Here is a 20432-nt window from a genome sequence, read left to right on the forward strand (position 1 = left end):
CTGAACTCAGCCTTGGCAGCATCGGCGGAGAAGAAATCAGTTAACGTTTCGAGCCTTCATGGCCCTTCGGCAGAACTGAAGCATAGTTAGGAGAAGGGAGAAATATAAACTGGTTTAAGGTGGGTTGGGGGGGGGGTGGGGAGAGAGAGAGAGAGAGAGAGACATTGAGGGTGTGGTGATTGTGGAGATAAGCAGTGATAGGCACAGACAAAAGGGTCAAAGAGGTGTTGAAGATGGTGATATTTGTCTAAGAAAAGTGCTAATTAAGAATGGAAGACAGGATATTCAAAGTACAGCTCTAATGGGGGTGGTGTGGACAGACTAACAAGGTTTTAGTTTTAGATTCAAAAATAATGGAAATAGGTGGGGAAAGAAGAATCTATATAAATTATTGAAAAAAAGGGGGGGGAGGGGAGAAACGGGGTGGGGATGGGGGGAGGGGGAGTTTAAGATCTAAAGTTGTTGAATTCAATATTCAGCCCGGAAGGCTGTAAAGTGCCTAGTCGGAAGATGAGGTGCTGTTCCTCCAGTTTGCGTTGGGCTTCACTGGAACAATGCAGCAAGCCAAGGACAGACATGTGGGCAAGAGAACAGGGTGGAGTGTTAAAATGGCAAGCGACAGGGAGGTTTGGGTCTTTCTTGCGGACAGACCGCAGGTGTTCCGCAAAACGGTCGCCCAGTTTGCGTTTGGTCTCTCCAATGTAGAGGAGACCGCATTGGGAGCAACGAATGCAGTAGACTAAGTTAGGGGAAATGCAAGTGAAATGCTGCTTCACTTGAAAGGAGTGTTTGGGCCCTTGGACGGTGAGGAGAGAGGAAGTGAAGGGGCAGGTGTTGCATCTTCTGCGTGGGCATGGGGAGGTGCCATAAGTGGGGGTTGAGGAGTAGGGGGTGATGGAGGAGTGGACCAGGGTGTCCCGGAGGGAACGATCCCTACGGAATGCCGTCAGGGGGGTGAAGGGAAGATGCGTTTGGTGGTGGCATCATGCTGGAGTTGGCGGAAATGGCGGAGGATGATCCTTTGAATGCGGAGGCTGGTGGGGTGATAAGTGAGGACAAGGGGGACCTATCATGTTTCTGGGAAGGAGGAGAAGGCGTGAGGGAGGATGCGCGGGATATGGGCCGGACACGGTTGAGGGCCCTGTCAATGACCGTGGATGGAAAACCTCGGTTAAGGAAGAAGGAGGACATGTCAGAGGAGCTGTTTTTGAAGGTAGCGTCATCAGAACAGATGCGACGGAGGCGAAGGAACTGAGAGAATGGGATGGAGTCTTTACAAGAAGCGGGGTGTGAGGAGCTGTAGTCGAGGTAGCTGTGGGAGTCGGTAGGCTTGTAATGGATATTGGTGGATAGTCTATCAACAGAAATTGAGACAGAGAGGTCAAGGAAGGGAAGAGAAGTGTCAGAGATGGACCATGTGAAAATGATGGAGGGGTGGAGATTGGAAGCAAAATTAATGAATTTTTCCAGGTCCCGACGAGAGCATGAAGCAGCACCGAAGTAATCATCGATGTACCGGAGAAAGAGTTGTGGGAGGGGGCCGGAGTAGGACTGGAACAAGGAATGTTCCACATACCCCATAAAGAGACAGGCATAACTGGGGCCCATGCGGGTACCCATAGCCACACCTTTTATTTGGAGGAAGTGAGAGGAGTTAAAGGAGGAATTGTTCAGTGTGAGAACAAGTTCAGCCAGACGGAGGAGAGTAGTCGTGGATGGGGATTGTTGGGGCCTCTGCATCTACCCCAATCCCCATCCACCACTACTCTCCTCCGTCTGGCTGAACTTGTTCTCACGCTGAACAATTTCTCCTTTAACTCCTCTCACTTCCTCCAAATAAAAGGTGTGGCTATGGGTACCCGCATGGGCCCCAGTTATGCCTGTCTCTTTATGGGGTATGTGGAACATTCCTTGTTCCAGTCCTACTCCGGCCCCCTCCCACAACTCTTTCTCCGGTACATCGATGATTACTTCGGTGCTGCTTCATGCTCTCGTCGGGACCTGGAAAAATTTATTAATTTTGCTTCCAATCTCCACCCCTCCATCATTTTCACATGGTCCATCTCTGACACTTCTCTTCCCTTCCTTGACCTCTCGGTCTCAATTTCTGATGATAGACTGTCCACCAATATCCATTACAAGCCTACCGACTCCCACAGCTACCTCGACTACAGCTCCTCACACCCCGCTTCTTGTAAAGACTCCATCCCATTCTCTCAGTTCCTTCGCCTCCGTCGCATCTGTTCTGATGACGCTACCTTCAAAAACAGCTCCTCTGACATGTCCTCCTTCTTCCTTAACCGAGGTTTTCCATCCACGGTCATTGACAGGGCCCTCAACCGTGTCCGGCCCATATCCCGCGCATCCTCCCTCACGCCTTCTCCTCCTTCCCAGAAACATGATAGGTCCCCCTTGTCCTCACTTATCACCCCACCAGCCTCCGCATTCAAAGGATCATCCTCCGCCATTTCCGCCAACTCCAGCATGATGCCACCACCAAACACATCTTCCCTTCACCCCCCTGACGGCATTCCGTAGGGATCGTTCCCTCCGGGACACCCTGGTCCACTCCTCCATCACCCCCTACTCCTCAACCCCCACTTATGGCACCTCCCCATGCCCACGCAGAAGATGCAACACCTGCCCCTTCACTTCCTCTCTCCTCACCGTCCAAGGGCCCAAACACTCCTTTCAAGTGAAGCAGCATTTCACTTGCATTTCCCCTAACTTAGTCTACTGCATTCGTTGCTCCCAATGCGGTCTCCTCTACATTGGAGAGACCAAACGCAAACTGGGCGACCCTTTTGCGGAACACCTGCGGTCTGTCCGCAAGAAAGACCCAAACCTCCCTGTCGCTTGCCATTTTAACACTCCACCCTGTTCTCTTGCCCACATGTCTGTCCTTGGCTTGCTGCATTGTTCCAGTGAAGCCCAACGCAAACTGGAGGAACAGCACCTCATCTTCCGACTAGGCACTTTACAGCCTTCCGGGCTGAATATTGAATTCAACAACTTTAGATCTTAAACTCCCCCTCCCCCCATCCCCACCCCGTTTCTCCCCCCCCCTTTTTATTTCAATAATTTATATAGATTCTTCTTTCCCCACCTATTTCCATTATTTTTGAATCTAAAACTAAAACCTTGTTAGTCTGTCCACACCACCCCCATTAGAGCTGTACTTTGAATATCCTGTCTTCCATTCCTAATTAGCACTTTTCTTAGACAAATATCACCACCTTCAACACCTCTTTGACCCTTTTGTCTGTGCCTATCACTGCTTATCTCCACAATCACCACACCCTCAACGTCTCTCTTCCCCCCCCACGGCCCCCCCCCCACCTTAAACCAATTTATATTTCTCCCTTCTCCTAACTATGCTTCAGTTCTGCCGAAGGGCCATGAAGGCTCGAAACGTTAACTGATTTCTTCTCCGCCGATGCTGCCAGACCTGCTGAGTTTTTCCAGGTAATTCTGTTTTTGTTTTGGATTTCCAGCATCCGCAGTAGCTTTTAGCTTTTTGTTTTGAACTCAGCCTTGTTTGCTCCATGTCAAGAATCTGGAGCATACATGCACAGAAAGGGCTTCCACTCACTCAATGCTCAGATGGTGCGTGACGAAAGGCAGTGCGTCATCTAAGTACATGTCTGGCTTCCTGGCTGTTGTCATGATACCTTTACCTTGCGTTAATCCTCAGTCACCCTCTCTTCCACCAAATCATCAAATGTCAGGCTGCTGCTTCGGGTCAAATGAGATTCACTTGAGCAAATGATTCACCACACCTATTAGGAATTGGACTGTAGATGCAGAGGGCCATGTCACTATCAGAGCTCTGACTGAGCAAACCATTAGCATCCTGAATTAGAGATTCTGCTACTTGGATTGACCTGGAGGTAGCCTGCAATATAGGCCTGAGGGAATCTCCAGGCTTGCTGTAATTTCCTGCATGTTCAATTACCGTGTCCTGCAAAGGGGAGAACCCCAGAGCCACCTGGAAAGAAAAAAGTGGTGCAGGAGCAGGTGAAACAGCAGGATACCAAGAGCGAACAAGGGCCACCCGCCCAGCCAGTTGCCAGATCTTTACAACACCAAAGCGTCAAGTAACATGCTGGTTGACTCAGCCTTCCTCACCATCCTTGCTTCCATATTGTTGCCCACCCCCCACCCCCCACCCCCGATCCGATGCATTACCTTCCTCCTCCCTGCATACAAAATCCTTTTACCTTCTAGATGAATTAGTGACAGAGGGATGGACTTCTGAATTGCTGGAGGGTCTGGATCAGAAGCAGGCAGTTGTGCAATTTTGTGCTGCCGGCCTCCATGTCAGTTCATTGCCACAATCCCAGCCCTGAGCCGTTGTCAATGAGACGATTCAGGTTTGGATCAGTTGCCCGATAATTAGGGGGGACCTTAACCTGACTGGGATTTTCAGTCGGCAATGCGGGCGGCCACCTCAGCCTGGACCATGTCCAGGCCAACTTGGTGGGCTCAGTGCAGCAAGTGGGTGGCACTGGGGTGATGGATCACACAAGGCCCTCTATCCCTGCACACTCTTTAGAACTGTGCCATTGTCTATATTTCCCTTCCTAACCCTTCTACCAAAGTGCATCACCTCACACTTTCCTGTGTTAAATTCTATCTGCTGCTTGCCTGCCCATTCTGCTGGCCTATCTATGCTGATTAATATCATCCTCGCTGTTTGCCTCCAAGTTTTGTATCATCGGCAATTTTTGAAATCCTACTCTGTATTCCAATATCCATGCCACTTATATATATCAGAGAAAGTAGTGGTCCTAGCACTGACCGTTGGGGAATACCAGTCAACTATCCTCCAATCTGAAAAGTATTTACCCCGACTCAAGAACAAAAATAGCTGGAAAAACTCAGCAGGTCTGACAGCATCTGTGGAGAGGAAAACAGAGTTAACGTTTCCAGCCCGTATGGTTCTTCATCAGAACTGCATGAAGTTCTGAAGAAGAGTCATACGGTCCGAAGTGTTAACTCTGTCTTCCTCTCCACAGATATTGTCAGAACTGCTGAGTTTTTCCAGTTATTTTTGTTTTTGTTTCAGATTTCCAGCATCTGTTGTATTTTGCATTTACCCCGACTCGCTGTTTTCTGTCCTTAAGCCAATGTTTTATTCAAGCTGACACCGACTCTCCTATTCTTCATGCGCCTCTTATGTGGTACCTTGTCAAACGCTTTTTAAAAATTAATACAGACAAAATCTACTGCATCCGTTCATCAACCTCCTCTGTTACCTCTTTCAATTAGATTAGTCAAGCACAACCTGCCTTTTACAAATCCGTGCTGACTCTCCTTAAGTAACTAAAATCTCTTCAAGTGCCTGTTGTCTTTTTCCTTGATTATTGTTTCTAAAACCTTATCCATTATTGATGTTAAACTGACCAAACTGTAGTTACTGGAAATGTTCAAGAAAGGGTATAAGGACAAAGGTGTCATATTTGCAACTCTCCAACCCTCTGGCACCTTCCCTGTACCTAGGGAAGACTGGAAGAGTATGGCAAGCCCTTCCACTATCTTCACTTTCACTTTGTTTCGTAACCTGGAATGCAAACCATCTGGACCAGGTAACTTATCCATTGTAAGAGTAGCCAGCCTTTACAGTACATCCTGCCTGTCAATTTTCACCCCATTGATTACTTCTACCTTCTTCACTACCACTGATATTTTGTCAGCTTCCTCTTCCTTACTAAACACCAACACATACTACACCCGTCTGGGCAATGACTTCCACACCAACAAAAGGGTCATTGAGGAGATTTCCATCATCCCCAGCAAGAAACTTAGCAACTCTAAGCATGTATCACCCTCTTTGTTCCTAATAGGACCCACTTGCCTCTTACCACCCATTTACTATTAGCATGCTGGTAGAAGATTTTTGGGCTCCTTTTTATGTTAACTGCCATTCAATTCTCATATTCTCACTGCCAGTCTCATTTTCCTCCTCACTTTTCCTCTCAACCTATTACGTTTGGCCTGGTTGACACTTGAAGAATTTACCTGACATGCACACTACACCCTCTTTTTTTTTTGGTTTAATTATATTCTCTATCTCCCTCATGATCAATAAGTATGGCTTTGGTTCCTTTCTTTCACCCCTGATAGAAATGTACATATCCTGTGCCTGAAACATCTCCTGCTTAAAGATCACCCATTGTTCCATAACCAATTTTTCTGTCGCATTCACATCCTTTTGACCCTGGCTAAATCCCCTCTATTTCTATTGAAGTTAGCCCTTTTCCAATTTGGAAGCTCTTCTTTAGATTGTGCCTTTCTCTTCTTTATCACTAAACCTTAAGATATAATGGCCACTCTTACCCAAGTGTTCCCCCATAGTCACTTGATCCACACGGCCCACCTTATTCCCCAGCACAAGCATTGTTTCCTCCATAGTTGGACCAAGAACATACAGGTCAAGGAAGTTCTCACGAACACATTTCAAAAATTCCTCCCACTCCTTTTCCTTTACTCTAACACTGTTCAAATTGATTATTGGGTAATTATTTATTTATTCGTTCACAAGGTGTGGGTACTTCTGGCCATGCCAGCATTTATTGTGCATCCCCAATTGCCGTTGGTAATTAAAGTCCCACAATATTACCACTCTATAGTCCTTGCACATTTTTGTGATTTTCCCTCAGATTTGCTCTTCCATCTCGTTCTCACTATTTGGAGGTCTATAGAATAACCCCAGTGACCATGATCATACCATTTTCGCTTCTCAACTCCAATCAATTGAATTCTGCCCTTGATCCATCAAGGCCATCCTCTTTCCAACACTACAATGTTTTACCTAATCAGTACTGCCACCCTAACTCTCTTATTTACTTCTCTATCTTTTCCAAACACTTTTAAGTGACCAGTCAACACCATTTTTAAGCCATATTTCCATTGTTGCTACTGCATCATATTACTACATGGGTGTTTGTGCTTGTAGCTCATCATCCTTATTCACCACACTTTGTACATTTACATGCATGCATTCTAAACCTGTCTTTATATTTCTCAAAGTCCTTCTTAGTCTGTTTCTATCTAACATGTAGGTTCATGCGCATAAATATTTGCTCTACAGGGAGCCAGCATGGACATAATAAGCCGAATGGCCTCCTTCTGTGCTGTGATGACCATGACTCTTGCACTCCCATTGGGCTGTGTCTCAGCATTCCCACTAATAGCTTCTGGGGAAGCAGAGGAACTCGAGACAGTAACTTCCTGATCACTGCACATTTCGAAAGGTCATCCATCAGAAATACTCTGTCACTCTGCATCAATGCTGCTTGACATGCTGAGTATTTCCGGCATTTTCTGTTTTCATCATCTGCAGGGCCAGGACCACTCCTCAGGGAAAGAAAAGTTGATGATCAGTTGCAATGTTTGCAATGCAGTGGATTCCAATCAAAACCATGGCTTGAAACTTGTCTGGTTTATCATCAATGAGCAATAGAGCAGCTGAGAGAATTAATGTGATTTATCGGATATCTTGGTCATCAAGACCCCGAATATACTTTGCAGCCCCAGGTTCATCCCAGGACTGCACCTTTCTTATTGTCACTTAACAATCAATTGCTCTGCTAGAACATAGGGTGCATTGAGATAGCATGAAGAGTTGCAGATGCTGTTATACTTTATCCCTGAATGAACAGATATAGAAAATTCACCGCAAAAAAGCCCAAGCCATTTATTTAGGGATGTCTCAGAGCATGTCACTTGTGTTGAAGCTGGACTTTTAGTACAACTGTTAGTAGTAGATGATTCATCCTAGCAAGCTGTCTATAATACATTTCAGTATTTGGAACATTTCTCCGACTTTGTTGTTTGGTTTGACTATGGCTATGCTAACTTTAGTTAGTGGTTGTAGTTGTGAGGACTGATGCTGCATATTGCATCAGATGAATATGAGTATTTCACCTCTGTACCATGCCTATGCTCTTCACGCACCATCACCTCTGTTTATTTGTCTGCCAGTCTCACCTGCCTATGCTTTATTGAATTTTTTGAGGAGGTAACAAAGAGACTAGATGATGGTGACGCAGTAGATGTGGTTTATCTGGATTTTCAAAAAGACCTTTGATAAGGTGCCCCATAATGGACTAATGAATAAGGTCAGAGAATATGGAGTTCAGGGGAAAGTAGCTGAATGAATTGCTAGCTGGTTTCAAGACAGAAACCAGAGTGTGAAAGTGAAGGGTACTTATTAAGAGCGGCAGAATCAGAAGTGGTGTTCCACAAGGATCAGTGTTGGGACCACTGCACTTCACAATTTACATTAATGATTTGGACTTTGGAATCAAAAGCATAATTTCTAAGGACAGTATTTAATGGAAGCGATGGGAATCTTGCCCCCCAGCTGGTGAGAGCCCCGCTTTGTCAGTTTTAGAGAAGGTCTGCTATATTAAGTGTCACTCAGTCACTTAACTGGACAGCGGCAGGCCTTCCCTGGGATCAAGGACCCTGGAGCGTAAGGCCCACCTGGGAAGGCCATCGATATATGAGAGTTACCAAGAATTCCACTAGAAAACTCAGAAGAAACTTCTTTACCCAAAGAGTGGTGAGAATATGGAACACTCTGCCACAGGGAGTGGTTGAAGCAAATAGCATAGATGCATTTAATGGGAAACTAGACAAGCATTTCAGGAAAAATGGGATAGATGGGTTAAGATGGTAGACGCAGATGAGGAAAGCTAGAAGGCTGGAGTGGAGCATAAACACCGCATGGATTGGTTGGGCTGAATGGCCTGTTTCTGTGCCATATATCCAATGTAATCCTATGTATTTCCTTCTACAACTTCTCTTGTTCTGTCCTCCCACCATTTTTTCTTCTTCCTCATTTTTCTTTGGTCAACAAGACTCTGGAGCAGCATTGATGAGTCCAGCTCTTGTGAAGACCTTCTTTTGGTCTCAGCTCTGCAGGTGGGCAAGAAAATTTTGTCAGTAAAGCTACCAGGTGCCTTCTTTTTTCTGACTACAACCTCAGATCAAGTGGAGCAATCCACTGAATTTAAGTTTATTAGTAAGGAAAGTAAAATGAACTAACAAAGATTCCATAAATTCAGGGCTTCACCCGCCTGTCATTGTGGGCTTGAGGTCCTTGCAAATTTCTGTTCGACATATATAAACGCCAACATAATTAGACACATCCTGAAGGATGCAGTTAATGAACTTGAGTAGTAAATCACAGTACATAGGTAGGACAGGCAAGTAGCAGTGGCAGAGGAGAAGCACACATCTGATGCCCGATGGCCCCTGACTATCATTAATGACTTCTGTACTTTAAGAAATGCAGCAGTGAGGTGACCTTGTGCAAACACATCATGCTTCCTGTTGGGAAAGAAGATGAAAATGTTGGCTATAGTGACCAATGCATTACTCACCCATTTGCTAGAAGTATGGGAAGCATGTTGGCTAACATTACAAAGAAAATGCTTGCCTGGAAGGAGATGGAGACAGCAAAGCTAAAAACACTTGACAATTCTGTGTCTGTGGTTCAAATATCCTCTAGCAAATACACCTCTCTTTGCTGATTTGGAGTATGCAAAAGGCAGTTGTCTTTGGTCATTGCCTAGTAGGCACGCCGGAACTGACAGAGTGGATTGGTGGCATAATGATGGCCACGGGCAGTCTATCTCTGGTGCATGTTCTTGGCATGTTCTTTCATCTTGTATAACTTCACCAATAAAATATTAGACTTGGTATGGTTTTTGAAACTAATGGCCACCAGTAATTTGACACAGGATTTGAAGCTGGCAATTAGATGCCTTATTGCTCCCACTCAGTTGTCCTTAAATTTGAAGATATCTCCTCTCCCATCAAAACAAATTTTTAGAATTCTTGCATGGGATTCCCTTCCCCATTTGTCTTCTATGCTTGTTCGATTCTAAGATTGTTAATTCTATACTAAACAAGGGGACTCCAGTAAAAATAAATAAGAGGAAATGGTTAATGGATAAATAACAACCAACTTTAAATTATACAGATTTACAAAATGTGAACAAACCATTCAACTTGATCAGTGCGTGTTGAAGTTTATCCTCCGCAGGAACAGTAGTTCTAACACCATGGGTCTCATTGTTTCACCCCATCTTCATCAACCACTTGTCAAACCAATCTTTAAATGTTAACATGCTCCTTGCTTCAATCAGTAACTCCCGCAGTGGGTTCCATAGCCTTGTAACTCTAGTATGAAGAAAGTTTCTTCTGCTCTCTGTCCTAAAACTGTCACGTTTAACTTTATGTCTATGTCCCCTCATTCTAGACCATTCAATGACTAGAACCAGTCAGGCCTGGGTTGTTGTTCCTGAGGTGAGTGCACAGAGCTAGGAAATCTCCCAGCTTGCTGTGCCCACTTGGGGAAGAAGTGCTTTGAATGGCAAGACCTTTGTTTCCAGGGGGACAGGTGCAAGGTGGAGTCGGGGCCGCCATACATGGACGCAGATTGGAGGCAGCCACAGCAGCTATCGACCCATCTCAGCGGCCCACCTCAGTTCTCTGGGTCATTGCCCTTGTTGTTTTCTTAAACATTGGGCCCTCTTGCCCTCATCCCCCTACCCACTCACCATTCCTATACATGTCAACTCATGCCAACCAATGCCCCCAGCCACCACCATAGCCTCTTATAGCCCCATGCCAACTTAGTGAGAACTCAGGCAAATCATGCCCTCCACCCTTTACCCTTCCACCCTCCAAAATAAAAAAATAAAACAAAGTGATTTTAAAAAACATTTTCCCTTCACTGGGCTACTACTTTCTTCTATGAAGAAAATTGTAGGGGCAGAATTTTGCCGTCAGCGAGCAGGGGGCGGGGCCCGCTCGCCGACGCATAAAATGACACGGGATAACGTTGGGAGGAACCCCTGACGTCATCCTGCCCCATTTAAATTTTCAGGAAGGCGAGCCCGCAGCAAAAGCACAAGGGGGACGTGTTAGGTAATTTTTCCCCCCTATTTTTAAAAGTGTATGTGATCTTCCTGAGGCAGCACTTAGCCTCAGGGAGATGTACACTCTTTCATGCGCATGCGCAAAAGAATGCACTCTCACCTTTGGGGAATCCGCCCACCCCCCCCCCCCCCCCCCCCCCCCCCACCCGCTCAGGAAGCGAATAGCGCTTCCCACTGGGCGACACGCTGGACAGGCCTTAATTGGCCCGCCCACGTAAAATGGCGGCGGGGCCCGCTTCTCCGGCGAGGATTGGCTCCCTGCCTGCTGGAGATTGGGTCAGGCCCGCCCGCCCGACAGGCAGAAAATTCTGCCCTAGATGTAGGAGGGTTGATAAATTGAGATTTGATTGCAGGACGGTGGGAGGGTTGGGGTGGGGGGAGGAGGTCGAGAGATTGAGACTGCACTCCCCCCCACCGCTACCCCAGGGATGGGGGTGGAGTTTGAAAGTGAGAGTTGGGGGGGATGTGGGTGGGTGCAGAAGCAAGCAGAGGACTCTCATTTGCATGTTTAAATCGACCCAATGCAAATTTCAGGTGGCTGACAGGTATGCCTAAAAACAGCGAGGACAGTGATGTGGTCATGGTTATGCTGCCAGTGTAAATTAGCTACAGGACCTCACACCCAGAAATTGGAACATATTGGAATAGTTTTACAGACATTGCCACTCCAGCATGTGTAAGTGACTTTTGCTAAATGTGGCCCACGCCACATTATACTGGATCAGTCCTACCATGTAAATTGAGTTTGACACCTCTGCTCTCATATGTTAAATAAAAAATATTCCCCCTTGATTTTCCATCCCTTTAAGCATCAAATAAAAAGATAAAAATGACTTATGTACAGAACTCAATGATGCCTAGAGTGACCTTCGACTGAAATGCAATTCAGCTGTTCCATGCAAGAACAGGCTTGTGGTCAGAATGCCAGCCCAAGTTCCCCTGAGGTTTGGCAAATCCATTTCAACCGTGTCCTCTCACATCAATTCTTTCTACACACCTGCCTTTATCAGTCAATGATCCAGTGCAGCTTTTTTTACATACATTGCTGAGAAAGTAACACCATGCGAGATCAATTTAGCATTGGGAGCTATAAACATAAAGATACAAGTCAATCCACTGGCAAATACAAATCCACATTTTCTGGTGTTATTTTATCTGTTGTTACAACTGTCAGAGCTATAGCCATGAGCAACCTGTTTTGCTAATTTAACAAGTTTTAAAACCACTATAAAAGACTTACAGCAGATAGATATAGTTACTTGAAGCCAAGTAAAACACTTTGGTCCATATAGAAGTTTAACAAATGATCCTCTTTTTGGCACAAGTATCATAAGAAAAAGCTACATCAAGGATGAGAATAAGCCATGTGCCATCAAATTTCATCCCTCTTGCATCCAAACTTTCAGATCATGGAATTCAACTGCTTTTTTAACATTCACTTTTTTTTTGGGCTTTATTATGATGCCTGGCAAGCCAATCCAACCATTTATCAATTCTTAAGTAAATACATTTTTCCTGGTATCTTTTGCAAACATACTTTTTTCCAGTTAGGTCGCTGGTCCCACTTTCCTTGCTCACTTTGCAATTATAATCTGAATTTTCTTTCTGTCACTTAGTATTGTAGACATTAAGTTCTAATATCCCTATACATGGCAATTATCTCGATAGTTCTTTAGAGCTGTGCAAGCCTAATAAAAAGCTACAATGTAAACTGTGGCTGAACTAGGTCCAGAATTGAGGATAATTTTACTATTGATAACTTTATTTACAAAAAACTGCTTCTTGAAAAATCACAGAACACAGTGGTCTACAGTTGAGAACTGCATGTATTTGCCTGGGCAGAAGTCCTGAAGACATTTGTAACATAATAAAACCCATGCCAAAAGCTAAAGCAGGTTATGCATCGACAGATGCAACTTCAAAAACTACATGAACTAATAAGGCATAATTCATAGGGCCTAAATCTCCAGTTTCTCAAAATGAAATCCATTTGTTCTTACCTGATACACAGTACCTCACTTAAACAATAACGTGTCCAAATAATGCTGCCTCAGCTAAGCAGGAACAACTTGTGCAAGAAGATTTAGTCTTAAACATGTTTAACTGTACATGCAATCTAAAATAAACACAATGCTTCATCTTAGGGGCCAGGCCTCTGTGTACTCCCTCCTCCTATTCCTTAGTGCACTTGCTGCCAGGCAATCTAATACACCTAATCATGTGACCTGTTGCCATGGTTGCTGTGAATCCAGCTGTTCATGTTAGAGAAAGCTAAAACAAACATTTTCATCCTGATCCTGTAGAACAAAGCCAAGGTTCTTTCACTGTGGAAGTCAGTTGCTTTTACAAAGTAACTATTTTGCGCACCAAATTATAATTTGAACCAAATTAAAATCAGAATCCACTGGTAACAATAAGCAGAGGAAAAAAGCATAAAAATGAACATTGACTATATCCACACAAGGTGGTCAAACAATTATCTTTTGAATTCACGGTGCAGCATTTTCCCCCCGTTGGGGGGATGTACGGGAGCGGGCAGGCGGGTTCCTGATCGGCGCCCCCAGTCGGGGGCGCACTGCCATTTTACGTGGGCGGGCCATTTAAGGCCTGCTCAGCATGACGTCTGCTCAGAAGCGCTGTGCACTCCCTGTGCGAGCGGGGGGTGATTCCCTGAGCCGGGAGTACGCTCTTTTGCGCATGAGAGTCCTGAACTGAAGCCTCTAAATGCTCTGAATGCAGCTCTGAAGCGAAATGAAGCTGCCCTGTTCACAGAAGCAACCAGTAGCAAGTGATATCCTGAACTCCTCACTAATCACTTTGACAAGCCCACTGACCCCTCTTATCCTGCCCGTGGATGAGGTTTTGCAAATTGTAGCCTTCCCGCCTGCCCGTTTTGCCTGTGCGATGTCACCCTGCATCATTTTACGCGTCGGCGAGTGGGGGGGCCCGCCCCCCCACCCGGAAGATGCAGCCCATGATTTCAACTTTTAAGAACAATACACTAGATTTTACACGTCTCCTGCTAAAAAAGACCCAAAACTGTGGATGACATATACAGTAGTTCTTCTACATTCTTCTAATCTATCAAGCCACTCTCCTGTTTTTCAATTTTGCCCTGCTGACAAATTATCTGTTGGAAGCAATCAGGGTCTCTTTGGCTTGAACAGCCAGGTCTAGAAGCTATCAACTGAAACAGCCTGTTTTCCATTTGTCATACATCTGGAAGTTGCACCAAGTTAAGGTTTATTATTTAATATGCAACAGAATCTTGTGCCCTCCCCTGTGGTGTTAGGTAGTGGGGGCACTTAATTGGGCAGGAGGGTGGTGGGGTGTCCCCTGCCAACTCCCCACCTCCGCTTGATTAAGTCCGAGGCAGGAAAGCCAGTGGATGACCATCCTGCCCCACTGCAAACTGAGGGCCTTAAATGGGCAATTATTGGGCAATCAAGGGCCGCATCCTGCCACCACTGGTGTTAATCCAGGAAGGCCAGGAATCTCGCTATGCAGGAAGCATGACAACAAACCCTGGCATGTTTGCTTATGGGTGCCCGAGGAGGTGGGCAGTGGTGTGGGGGTGGGGTTTCCCTCATTCAAAGGCACTCAGTGCCTGATTGACGGACCCAGCATCAGGAAGGAGGGGCCTGCTGAGAATCACCTCCCTGCCCTTACTGACAACCATCCCTCCTCCCGCAATCCCCTTCCCACTATCATTCATCTTGCCTAGGTGCCTCCTTGATTAAAGGCCTCAGGTGAATGTCATATTGGAAGCAGTCACTGCCTCCCTGGTGGCACTGCTGAGTGCAGAAGAGCTGCTGGCCTCTGAATGGCCATGATTCTAACCCCTGGGGTCCTTGATCCCAGGGGAAGGCCTGCCGCTGGCTTATTAAGTACCTGAGTGGCACAAGATGCAGCAGGCTTTCCTGAAAAGGGCTCACTGAGAGCACCCACCCCGCTGGCTCCACAAGATTTTTCACAATGTCTATCTGTGGACTCTGCTCCAAGTAGCATCTTTACAATTTCTAAAGTGACAGCGGCCTCTGACAATGCCATTTCTGACAATGATAATTAAGGTGTGGTGATGTTGGCAGGGTATCAGAAAAAAGACTCAACAGGGTAGAAATTAGTCTGGGCCTGTTTTCAAGTCCAAAGTTCATGCTGGGAGAGTAGCATGCACTTGTACCAAGAGGCCCGAGGACCAATTTCTATCGATTTGCCTACTCATAACAAGCTGCCAGCACTAGACGCCCAACAGCGACCCTCAGGTTGTCAATGTATAAATAATCACACTGCATGGCAATCACCTTGTTAAAGACAACTACTAGTTAAACAGGCGATGGACACTGATTATTCTATCTAAATAGAATAAAAAGAAACAACTGCAACACTTTGTGTGGAAGCTACTTGGAAGTCAGTAGCACTGAAGCATTGTCTTGAAAATAAGCCAGCTTGAACCAAAAAACCAGCCTGAATTAATTCTTCCACAACCTCTTATTGTGAATAACACAGATAAGTACCAGGAGGAGTTGAGGTGAACTCCCATGGGGAAGGGACAATCCTGAAGTCTGTGAATTTGCAGAAGTACTCCTGATATCGATGCCAAAGGGTTTTAAAGTGAAAAAAGTCATACTTCTAGGTGACAGCCACAGGGACCTCTGACGAAATCTGAAGGTGACAGGTCCAACATCTGCCCGCTCATTGGTGATTAATTTTGTAAAGAGGCATTCATGAGGCATTAAGTCTGTCATTAACGTTTTCAAAGAACCAAGCATGTTTTAGGCATGAGCTTGTGAAGCCTAAAATATAGGCCACGTTTAGCAGTCAGCCTAACACTTACACAGGCTGACCCACTACTAAACTGGTTTGCTTTCCCACAGGATTAGTTCTTTCTCCAATGTATGTGCACACATAGTCAAGCCTAATCTTTCTTCATAAAAGACTGTCAGTAAGAGAAAGCCTCCAGGCCAAGCAGATGTCATTATTTTTAAATTAATAAGCAAGCAAGCAGGAATAACAAAGTACAGGGAATACATTCAGCGTAAGAGTGCTACTCCAGTCCAAATACAGAGAAGAAATCAAATCCTTCATTTTTTTTCTTGATTTCAAGCCTTTAAATATCATTCAGATTGACCAGAATGTTGCATGCGCAGTTCTAGTCTAAAATCTCTCTTCAGTCACAAAATGCCTATTCTGGCAGGGTGTTAATTTAAAGAATAACTTGGAGCGCAGATTAGGCTAATGGCAATCTGATATCTAATCACTTCGAACTTTTCTTCTCAAGGAATCATTTATTTTTAGAAATGTGGGATGTGGCAAAGCTTTAATTTCTGGTGATGACAACAATCTGGACCAAAACATCTGCTGTTTGTCTTGCTGGGTGTTTGGCTTGATTATTATTTTTGTCTTTAACAAAGTTTGTACTTCTCAATTATGTGTTATTTCTCATTCTATCTCTGTGATGATCACCTGGGGGGAAAGGAAAGGGCTTTTGAACAGCAGGGCACAGCCCTCACCAGTAGCTGCTGCAACCCATAATCAATTGGACAGCACTGAAAAAAAGAAAACAGACATGTTTCTATAGATCTTCAATGTTTGGGGACAAAACAGAGAGTTATAAATGAGAGTTCACTTTTGATAATCAAAGCTCTTTTATGCCAAAAATACTTAAATTACCCAATTATTAAACTAAGAGGAGTGCATTAGGAAGTTTCACCATCATGGGTGTATCCACTTGTATGGAGGAAAGGAAATGGCCGTCACATTCCATGAACATTGAACCAGATTCTTGTGGAGTCAGGCAACTCTGAAGACCTTTAAAAATGGCGGGTGGGATGGGGAAGTGCCACTCCCATTTCCTGCTGTGGCAATTTTTGCCAGGAGAAAGGTGACAGGGCATGAATTGCACAGATGCAAAACACAAATCTGCTGGGCCATTTGAAATTATTGCTGAATCTAAACAGATCCTAGTGTTACTATTCCAAAGGCCAAAAGCCACAGTGTGGGAGTCATGAATTTATGGAGGAAATGTAAACCCTCTTGAAAGCTGGTAAAGTCTGTTTAAGTGTCATAATCTGAAGTTATTCACATCCCCAGCCCTTTAAAAATGCAAAAGAAAACTTGACTGCAGCTGTCAGTTAAGTTAAAAAGCACACACTGCAGGAGTGTTTTGATTGACAGGCCGTCTGGTATAGGTTAGCAAAAAAATTACCATCTGCTCTCACTGTTCCAATAGACCTCATTGTTGACATTTCTCAAGGGCTATTATTACAACAGAGCCCTTATGAATGCTGGCTGAGTTTCAAAAGGTTCAAAGCCATTTATCTCAGCAGGGAATCTGAGTAAACATTTTGATTGACAGTTTTAAGAGGCTGTTAAAGGATCAGTTGTCTTTGATGTGGTTATTGAATAGAAGCTTGTTTTTATAAAAGATTGACCAATTAGGAAGATTTAAAATATTTGAATGGGTGTCATGAATGAGAGGTTTTTTTTCCTGTATCAAGTGTGTATGAATGGGAGCTCCATGAGATTGTTAGAAGTTTAATTCTTTTCATCACATAGCTCCTGAGGTCTACCCATAGTGGATAGAAGCACAGAAAATAGGACCTGGAGCAGGTCATTCAGCTCTTGAAGCCTGCTCTGCCATTCCATATGATCATGGCTGACCCTCTATCTCAATGCCATGCTCCCACTCTCTCCTCATACCTCTTGATGCCTAGAGTCTAGAAATCTATTTCCAACTTAAATATATTCAGTGATTTGGCCTCCACAGCCTTCTATGGTAGAGAATTCCACAGGCTGACCACCCTCTGAGTGAAGAAATTTCTCCTCGTCTCAGTCCTAAAAGGCCTACCCAGTATCCTGAAACTGTGACCCCTTTGTTCTAGACACCCCAGCCAGAGGAAACGTCCAGTCTGTCCAGCCCTATCAGAATTTTATACATTTCAATGAAATCCCCTCTCATTCTTCCAAACTCCAGGCCTCGTCAACCCAGTCTCTCCTCATAAAACAAACCTGCCATCCCAGGAATCAGTCTGGTGAGCCTTTGCTGCACTCCCTATATGGCAAATATATCCTTTCTTAAATAAGGAGACCAAAACTGCACATAATATTCCAGGTGTGATCTCACCAAGGCCCTGTACAGCTGCAGTAAGACATCCTTGCTCCTGTGCTCAAATCCTCTTGCAATGAAGGCCAACATACCACCTGTCTTCCTAATTGCTTGCTGCACCTGCATGCTTGCTTTCAGTGACTGGTGTACAAGGGCACCCAGGTCTCTTTGTACATTAGCAATTCCCAATCTATCACCATTTAAATAATACTCTGCCATTCTGTTTTTACTACCGAAGTGGATAACTTCACACTTATCCATGTTAAACTGCATCTGCCATGTGTTTGCTCACTCACTCAACTTGTCTAAATCGTCTTGAAGTCTCTTTACATCCTCCTCACCACTCACATTCCCACCTAGTTTTGTGTCATCAGCAAACTTGGAAATATTACATTTGGTTCCCTCATCCAAATCATTGATATATATTGTGAATAGCTGGGGCCCAAGCATTGATCCCTACGGTAACCCATTAGTCACTGCCTGCCACTCTGAAAAAGACCCATTTATTCCTACTCTGTTTCCTGTCTGTTAACCAATTCTCAATCCATGCCATTATGTTACCCCCAATCACACGTGCTTTAATTTTGCACACTAACCTCTCACGTAGGACTTTATCAAAAGCTTTCTGAAAATCCAAATACACCACATCCACTGGTTCTCACTTATCTATTCTGGGTGAGTGGCTCTGGAGGTGGCATGGGGGGTATGAGTTGGCATGGAGAGTGCATGGGGGTATGATGTGGTATGGAGGAGGCATAGATAGTGTGAAGTGTCATGGAGGGGTGGGTAAGGGCTAGAGGGCCTCACATCCTTTTATAAAACTCGGCTGAAGTCTCAGAAAACCAAGGCAGGTCTTTTAACGAGCCCACCTTGGCATTTGCCCATCTCCGTGGCTGCCTTCAAACTGCCTCCGGAGGTGGCAAATATGACTTGATCTCAACCCCGCCTCCCAGAGGTGAAAACTGTGTGTGACAGGGTCCTTTATAGAAATGTGGGTCTGCCGGGTTGGGAAATTTCCCAACTCGAGCTACACTGCCTTGGTCGCAAAAATGCGGCAATTGTGTTTGCTCTCTGCAAATAAAAAAAGAGATGCAGCTGAAGGACAAATCATAGTACTGAAAACCTTGTGTCTGCACAAGAAGCTGTTTCAGCAGAGGCTAAGGGCTGAATTTTCTCTTCAGCGTGCGGGGGCGGGCCCCGCACGCCGACGCGTAAAATGACGCGCGGTGACGTCGGGCGTGCACGCACCGGAGTCGGCTGCGCGCCTGCCAAACTGTCAAAGGCCTATTAAGGCCATTAATAAACCACTTAATCAAACTGGCAGGGCTGCCTGTCCAACCTTAAGGTTGGCGGGCAGGCAAAGAGCCAAAGCGGCTTTCACATTTTTCATGAAACCTCATCCACGGGTGGGATGAGGTTCCATGTAGGGTTTATTAAATTAATAAATATTTTTTGAACATTTTATAAACATGTCCCAACTCATGTGACAGGGAGCATCTGTAAATAATTTTTAAATTTTCTTTATTTTTAAGTTTTATTTCGATCTTAATCTCCCTAAGGCAGCTCCATGTGCGAAAGAGCGCAGGCCCCGAATCTCCCTCCTCCCCCGCCCACACAGGTAGCGCTGAGCACTACCGCGCGCACGTCGCGTCGGGTGGGCCTTAATTGGCCTGCCCACATAAAATGGTAGCGCGCAGCCGATTGCGGGCGGCCTGCACCTGCTCCCGACCGGCCCACCTGACAGGCAGAAGATTCTGCCCTAAGTTTTGAAAATTCCTCCTGATGGGCCAAATGACCTCTTTTATCGCTGAAAATGTCTACGGTTCTTACTCTCATATGTTCTTTTTACACAAGAAGTTCCGCATAAATGTAAATTGCTGTAGTACTGCATGAAGCTGCACTTGCAACACCATATGCAGTCACAAAATCACTGTATAGGCAATGCGCACTCTGACTCATCTGACTGTTTAATGCTACTGCCTGATTTTGCTACATAAAGGTATAAATGGGTTCCAAATCAAAAACATGCAGTGGAAACTTGGATGGAATTGTTTTTATCTTAACCAGAATTCCACCATAAGTTATAAATAAAGCTTCTGCAATGGCTCAATGATTTCTTCCCAGTTAAGTAGCTGAGCCATAAAGACGGAAAGGGTGACAGGTTTTATCTATGCTAAGTTAACTGAGTTTAGGTAGTAAATTGAATGAGCTCACTAAATTGGTTTCAGCACTCCTGGGTTAAGAAGTACAAAATTAGGCTTTCTGCAGCTGACTGCTACCTCAATATACTGTTATCCCTACTCCAAATCTGCAGTCAGCCATGGAACAAGTAATTACCTCAACAAACACTGCAGATAGGCTCTCCTTGGAAT

At 45.0% G+C, this 20432-nt stretch overlaps 1 protein-coding gene across 21 annotated transcripts in view; it reads right to left on the reverse strand.

The window, feature by feature from the left end:
- The window catches only part of dtna (dystrobrevin, alpha), a 437527-nt gene that overhangs the window by 226498 nt on the left and 190597 nt on the right, over positions 1-20432 (reverse strand). Inside the window, exon 1 of one of the 21 annotated variants that reach the window (XM_078540565.1) lies at positions 16419-16438. The exons of 19 other annotated variants lie outside the window; for them this stretch is intronic. The gene's annotated coding sequence lies outside the window, so the exon portion shown is untranslated. Of the gene's footprint in view, positions 1-12955; positions 13127-16418; positions 16439-20432 lie in introns of those variants that run through there. One more of the 21 variants, XM_078540550.1, reaches the window with a different exon arrangement.

This window comes from Cetorhinus maximus, chromosome 4 (assembly GCF_964194155.1).
Source record: "Cetorhinus maximus chromosome 4, sCetMax3.hap1.1, whole genome shotgun sequence".
NCBI lineage: Eukaryota > Metazoa > Chordata > Chondrichthyes > Lamniformes > Cetorhinidae > Cetorhinus > Cetorhinus maximus.